The sequence below is a fragment of the Esox lucius genome, chromosome 7 (genome assembly GCF_011004845.1).
Source record: "Esox lucius isolate fEsoLuc1 chromosome 7, fEsoLuc1.pri, whole genome shotgun sequence".
Classification (NCBI taxonomy): domain Eukaryota; kingdom Metazoa; phylum Chordata; class Actinopteri; order Esociformes; family Esocidae; genus Esox; species Esox lucius.
In genome coordinates, this window is record NC_047575.1 from 23,451,960 (window position 1) to 23,460,084 (window position 8,125).

The window sequence follows — 8,125 nt, forward strand, 5'->3', positions numbered from 1 at the left end:
TATCCTAGTGGTGTCTTATACCCCAGTTGTGTTTTATATCCCTACCACAGTGGTTTCTCATATCCTAGTGGTGTCTTATACCCCAGTGGCGTCTTATATTACAGTGGTTTCTCATTCCCCAGTGGCGTCTTATACCCCAGATGTATCTTATACCCCAGTGGCGTCTTATACCCCAGATGTATCTTATACCCTAGTGGCGTCTTATACCCCAGATGTATCTTATACCCCAGTGACGTCTTATACCCCAGATGTATCTTATTCACCAGTGGTGTCTTATTCCACAGTGGCGTCTTATACTACAGTGGTTTCTCATTCCCCAGTAGCGTCTTATACCCCAGATGTATCTTATACCCCAGTGGCGTCTTATACCCCAGATGTATCTTATTCCCCAGTGGTGTCTTATTCCACAGTGGTGTTTTATACCCCAGTGGCGTCTTATACTACAGTGGTTTCTCATACCCCAGTGGCGTCTCATACCCCAGTGGCGTCTTATACCCCAGATGTATCTTATACCCCAGTGGCGTCTTATACCCCAGATGTATCTTATACCCCAGTGGCGTCTTATACCCCAGATGTATCTCATACCCCAGTGGCGTCTTATACCCCAGATGTATCTTATACCCCAGTGGCGTCTTATACCCCAGATGTATCTTATACCCCAGTGGCGTCTTATACCCCAGATGTATCTTATACCCCAGTGGCATCTTATTCCACAGTGGTGTTTTATACCCCAGTGGCGTCTTTTACTACAGTGGTGTTTCATACCCTAGTGCTGTCTCATACACCAGTTGCATCTTATACCACAGTAGTGTCTTATATCACAGTGGTGTCTCATACCCTAGTGGTGTCTTATACCCCACAGCGCCAAGCTGCATTACCGCTTGTGGAACAGAGTTAAGAGCCTGTCATGCAATAACCTCCTCATTTATCTGGAAAAGTTGTGAATGGGGCCATCCAAGAGGTACCTTGTGGGTTGTTCACGTGTTGAGGAGTGTGTTCATGTGTGTTGATAAGTAGAGGACCAGTTTTTGGAGTGGGAACAGTGAAGGTAGGGGTAATGGCTAAGCAATGTGATGTATATATCACTTAAAGTAATAACAGCAGTGGTTAACTCTTTCAGTTTCCTCTGTCAATGTGCAATTCACCAACACCTTTAAAGTACCTGCTCAACAGAATGGAGGGGGAAAAGCAGCTAAATAACCAGCAAATTCCTGTCCAATATTTGTACATGTTTGCCCCGGGCAAGTAATTAATGTGCTTTCATCTGGTGACTAATTGCTCATAATGCATCTCACCAGAGATCTGTGTCTGAGAGCATCAACACTCTGGGCTCTCATGGAGTAGAGCAGAACACATTGACTCTCCTACGTACTATATATGTCAGAGAAGGACAGAAAAAGAGAGTGAAACAGACAGACAGATAAGGAGGACAGACAGAATAAAGCGGAATAGAGTAAAGTGAAGGGAGAGAGACAGGAGAGAAAGGTAATACAAATGTTGGATGCAGAATTCTGTCGATCGATTGACCCTTCTTACTTCAGGTTAGTGTTCTAGTGCTCCCTGCATATGAGACAACAGATGAATGGCCACCCCACACCCCCGTTATGTCTCCTCTATAGAATGGGTTCCCAGGCTGACTGGGTTAGGGTGGAGATTAAGGGGTTTGAGGGGGAAGAATGAGCACAAAAGACATTAGCACCGGTCCCCATGGGCCTCGGGCCCCTATAGGCCCTCCAGGCCATGAAGAGGCTCTGTTTGGGGCCTCTGGAGAAGGCAGGAGGAGATTTAGCTGAAGCTGCTTGGAGCCCCCTGCAGGCCCCCATTAAAGGAGATATGGTCCCTGTTGGCAACTCTCTCTCACACACACACACACTCACAATAAACACACAGAGACACAACACACATGCACATAAAACACACACACACACAATAAACACACAGACTCACTACAGCAGACTGACACACAAACATCCTTGTATCACTATCCTGGTTCATTATTACACCTTTCGGGACCAAACTGTATTCCATTTAAAATGATAGTTTCCCTAACTCCTGAACCCAAAACAAACCCTAACCCTGATATATACAATACTGTTCCAAAGTTTGGGGTCTCGTAGAAATGTCCTTGTTTTCCATGAAATCATACATAAAATTAGTATGAATAGGAAATATAGCAAAATTAAAGGGAAATATAGTAATTGACAAGGTTAGAAATAAAGATTTTTAATAGAGATAATTATCATGTTCTGCGGTCTGCATCTTCCCTGAATAGTTCTTGCATAGTATGGACATGTGCTTTGGGTTATTGTCCTGTTGTAGGAGTACTATTTCCTCCAATAAAGCACCATCCACAGGGTATGGCATGGTGTTTACAAATCTCCCACTTTACCACCGCCAAAGCAACCCCAGAACATCACAGTGCCTCCACCATGCTTGACAGATATTGACAGGATCTTGTTTAGCACTCCCACAGCATCTTTTCATTTGGTTTGTCTATCACAAAAGTTCTTCTTTGTGATCCGAACACTTCAAACTTGAATTTGTCTGACAACAACACTTTTTTCCAATCTTCCTCTGTCCAGTGTCTATGTTTTGGCCCATCTTAACCGTTTCATTTTATTGGCTAGTCTGAGGTGACATGAGGCTTTTTCTCAACTCTGCCTAGAAGGCCAGCATACTGGAGTTGCATTTCCGCGGTGGATGTTGAGACTGGTGTTTTGCGGGTACTATTTAATGAAGCTGCCATTTGAGGACCTGTGAGGCATCTGTTTCCCAAACTAGAAACTAATGTATTTGTCCTCTTGCTCAGTTGTGCACCGGGGCCTCCCACTTTCTTGGCAATTTCTCCCATGGAATAGCCTTAATTTCTCAGGACAAGAATAGACTGACGAGTTTCAAAAGAAAGTTCTTTGTTTCTGGCCCTTTTGAGCTGTAGTCAAACACATAATTCCTGATGCTCCTGATACTAGTCTAAAGAAGGCCACTTTCATTTTATCTTTTAAAGAGTTTCACTGTCTCTTGACTAATCATACTTCCTCATCTGTATGGTAAATTACGATGTGTATTGTTTTTAATGGCAATACAGAGCCCTCTATGAGCAAATTCTTTGAAAAATGTCATTGTTGTTCAAAGAAAAAATGAATCTTCATAGAGAAATGAGGTAACATAGGGTAAGATGCCCCACGCCTAAGATCAATGTCTAATGGCTGACACGAAAAACCTAAGATTGGCAAGGATTGTCTATGTGGAGATGGCCATGCTTATATGCAACACATTATAAAATAAAATAGCTACAGTTGACAGAGTTTGTATTATTTAATAAAATTACTTTTTAGGAAAGTGTCCCTCTATTTTCTTTTTACCTCACCTCCGCATTATTTACAGTTAAACAAAACTCATTATAATTTCAATAAGACATGATTGAACATTTCAGCAATCTTTAGATACATGACAAAATAGTTTTGATGCTATTTATTAAAAAAACTAAAACACTTTTGTCTTAATTGTACATACATACAGTATAACTGTAACCAATCAATGCCTTTCAACCGTCACATTTTATTGTGCAGGTCAAACAATACATGATTGGAAATAGTATCTTAGTACACTTAAAATAATCTCCTACTTCTTTGCAAATATATCATATACAGTGGCTCTAAAAAGTATTCACCCCTGATTCCAAATCTTAATTTCCACATGAAAAATAATTTTATTCAGGGGTTTTTGCCACTGACCAACATAAAAAAAAAAAATCAGCAAATTTGTCTGAATTAACATAAACAATATACAATAATTATAATTTATATATATATTATAAGTATTCACCGCGTTTGCGCTGTAGTTCAATCAAATGTCTTTAGAAGTCAAGGAATTAGTTGAATGGAGTCCACCTGTGTGTCCAATTAAGGTGTTTTGGCTGATTTCAGGTTAAATACATTTGTCTCGAGGAAGTCCCACACTAGTTTAGTACAATTCCTAACAAAAGTACATTTATCAAAACGATGACGGGTATGAAACAAGAACATTTCCAAGGCATTGAATATTCCTTGGCAGCATCATGCTATGGGGATGCTTCTCTGCATCTGGGCCCGGAAAGCTCAAAATGGATGCATCAAAGTACAGGTTTTCCTGGAAGAAAACCTGCTGAAGTCTGCAAAAGACCTGGGTCTTGGCGGAAGATTCATCATCTAGCAGGAAAATGACCCCAAACATATAGCCAAAGCCAGATGGGAGATTTTTGTAAATACAAAAAGGTCAAGAGACCAACTTGAAATGTTTCTTTGGCTAGATATTCCTAGATGTTTATGAGCGGGGGAGGTTGGGACAGCTGCTGAGACAGCTCAGTGTTGGATGATTGCTGTTGTCTTTTTCTTCTGCTGTTTACTTTTCAAACATGGTAGTTTGGACGTCTCCCCTGAGCATCATGTTGATTTTAGCTAGCATGGAAGCAAACTGGAAAATGGATAAATACTTCATCATGAAGTGTGCTGTGAAATCCTGCCAGAATAGAGGCACAAAACCAACCCTCTCACCAAACAGTTTATTTTTCAGACAGGCATATTCATCAGACGGCAGTTTTCCTTCCTCCTCCTTTTTTCCCTCTCCTTTCTCGCGTCCTTCCCATCCCTCCCATGGCCCGTCGCTTCTCTTTAATGAGTCAGGGGGAATGACAGCTGTAATGGCCGCCTGTGGCCGTGGAGAGGGCCCGTTAATGATCGAAAAGAACAGAGGGCCATTTGCATCAATCAGCTCTAAATCACTTTTTATGATAATGCAGTAGAGCGGAGAGGGGAGGAGAGGAGCCACGAACAGAAGAGGAGAAGCTCCCTAGACACCTCCTGCATGTTGATGTTGGTCGACCTCAGTCTCCTCCGCTCACACCTCTGTGGAAATCTCTTAATGACACCCAGCAGACTGCCTGGGGGACCCGGGGGGGGGGGACCTCCTCCCCAGAACCAGCCCTACAGTGCCCTGGGCAGACACACTCAGGACCCCACACACATGGCAGAAGGCGTGGAGCGAACAGGACGACGCTCCCTCCCCCACCGACCGCCCCAGACAGTGGAGGCCTGTGCCAAGGACCAATGAAAGACACCTCTGTCCTGCATCGGTAACGACGCCGGCAATGCTGCAACCGTACAGCTCTGTGGGCACTTCTCTCACTCCCTCGCTCTTTCCACTCATCCCTCTCTCTCTCTTTCTGTCATCTCTCTCTCTTTTTCCCTCATTTCTCTCTCTTTCGATTTACCGGTATACGACACACAGCTCACATTTCTTAAGAACGTTTCACAAATATTACTGAATATTGGGCAAATATTATCAAAACATACCACAGTTAAAGCAAATTAAAAGACATTTTGAGAACCATGACTACACAGTTAACGCAAATATAAAGAAAATAATTCATTTCAATGCTAATGTTGTTTCCTCTCAGTTCAACCAAGTATGAACTAACTAATTACCCTACATTGTTGCAATTCAACTTGTGACATTGTACTTGTTAAAGGACCAATTTATACAAACAGAGATCAATTAAAAGCAATCAATTGTTTTCTTAGCAGGTGCAGCATAGTAACCCCCCCCCCCCCCCCCCCCACCCAACCAGGTAATAAGTAGCCATGTAATTACAGTAATTGGGTTTGTAAGGTCTATCTAATTATAGTGCATCACATCACTAAACCATATGGCATTCATTACTAACGCCCCTGCTAATCCATTGTAAATAGGATGTAAGATACACCTAGAGACTTAAACCACAGCCATTAAACAATACCTACACTGTTTTCAGTTTCAACCATTTGTAACGTTCCTGGCCGAGACTCGGAAAGATAATACAATTCCATAACATAATCTTCACGATGCTAAAAAGAAACGGCAAAAGTAGCACAAAACTTCACTAGTAGTCCGTCATGCCAAGGTAGCCGCAAAGTCTTCTGATCAACATCAAGGACCTCAAGACGAGTGATACAAGAGGAAAATACTCACCTACAGTAGATAACCACTAAGCTGACTCCAACAGCACCAATAATCCTGCCTTTGCAAAGAGTCAAATGTAATATCAGACAAAGATCCCAGGCAGCTACAAAAAGGTTCTAATGACCTTGAATGCTCTTGAATAGCAAGCTGGATGGGTCGTCAAAGCCCGGCAGTCTGAAAGGACCTCTGACAGCCACAGACTCCACACCGAACCTTCAGGCTAACGCCCACTTTTTCTCAGTTCAGACGACCTTTGGTTCCCTATTCCTTTCTCTCTTTCCCTTTCCCGTCTCCCTGTCCGTCTTTCTTTCTGTTTTGCCCGCTCTCTCCCTTCTCGTTCTTTCTCTCTCTCACCCTCTCTTCTCTCTTTTTCCTCCACAGATGGCTTCCTGTGAGCGGAGGGAAGGAGAAAGGGAGGTGATGGCAGAGGAGAGGCGGTGATGGGAGGGCCCTGCTGTTTCACAGTAATCCCCAGCCACACAGACGGAAAAGCTTGTTATAGCACTGGCTGGCTGATCACCACAAAAAGTCATCCCAGAGCCAGGGAAAGGTCACCAGGAATTAGGCTACGCTCAAACTCCAAAGACCGCCTAATTCCTCTGTAAGCCCTTTGAAACCCAACCTGTTCTGGCTATGCAATGGGCTCAGCCTTAGCCTGCTAGTAAAACCCCTCACTAAATCAGGCTGGGACTAATTTACTACACCGCATGGACACGAACACACGCACACACACACACACACACACAGTCTTCATCTGACAAAACATGCACTGGCTTTTCTCCAATGACTGGACTAGAACAATCGACTAAAGAACCAATGATTTCAATGGGGGTGTGAATGGAAGGAATAGGAGCGGCGGGTCCAGACGAAGCGCCAGAGCTTTGGGGCTGAGCTCCCTTAGACGTGAGGCAGCTTTGAAGACAGTGTCATGGTAATGGAGGGGTTTGGGGTTCACGCCACTGCCGCTGTTGCTGTCAATTATCCACTTTGAAAAGTAGTCTTCTGAAGAAACTGCTTCAAGGTGAAAAGAAGCCAGTCAAAAGAAGACATAGGAGACCTAAACCGAAAGGGTTTTGTGCAAAGTCAACTTTAAATGCCCTTTGAACTTCCACATTTACAATTTTGTTTTTTTACTGAAAACAAAATGGAAATGACATTCACTGGGAAGATGGTAGCCGCAGGAAGTAAGTCAAATGTTTACCACTGCACTTTGTTTTCCCTCTTCTTCTGCTCAGGACATGTAAGAATGTCAGCCTTTTATATTAAAGATTGTTTCAGTCTCACCACATGGCCTCTGTTTAAATGAAAGAGACGACTGTACATAACAAAACTTAAAAGCTATCTCCCTAACGTGCTCCCCCGTTGTGAAAGTTAGTTCATCTGCACCAACAACTGTTCATATAAAAAATATACTTTGCACTTTTGGTCGACCAGCTTACAAAAACTGTAAATACTATATTTTTGGGATATTTTATTGAAGTTTTTTGGTGTATTTATTACAACGGATGACCTGAGGATTTTCGCCTGCTGCTGCCTGCCATTTTGGTAGTGCACAGCTTTTCAATTTGTCGGTAAGTCTTCTGATGGCCAACAGAAATTCTGCATTTTAGGATGCCCTTTTGTATACAACCACATCCTTTCAGGTGAGTAAATGTTGTGAAACACAATCACGCCATTACTACTACAGATATATTATGGACATTTTGTGATATTACATTGCAAAAAGTAGATATGTAGCCCCTTTAATGGACTCAAATACACTTGTCAATTTCATACTCTACAATGAAAACTATTACAACTTGAGCGTCACCTGGGATCTCGCTTTCAAGCCCTCTCCCTCCCACCTCTGCCACGGAGGAAATTCACTTGATGTGAACCCACAGACAGGGCTTTCTACATGCCCTGGAGGTAGATGAACACATATAAGCCAGGCCCTGTGGTTAGAGTACTAGTCAGCCACCAAATGCAACACCATTCCCTTTATAGTACATCTCTTCTGACAAGAGCCCTGGACACCCAGGGGTTCCAACTCACAAACCCGACCATTCAACTGCCAGTGCCTCGCCCTACACTGTGCATATCATTACCATCTTTTTATTCCGTTCCAGAAAAGTGAGCTGAATTTCTAATCGCGAAACAGCACTAACGA

At 42.9% G+C, this 8,125-nt stretch overlaps 1 protein-coding gene across 12 annotated transcripts in view; it reads right to left on the minus strand.

The window, feature by feature from the left end:
- auts2a (activator of transcription and developmental regulator AUTS2 a) overlaps positions 1-8,125 on the minus strand; it is a 447,079-nt gene that overhangs the window by 67,532 nt on the left and 371,422 nt on the right. The gene's annotated exons all lie outside the window — the stretch shown is intronic.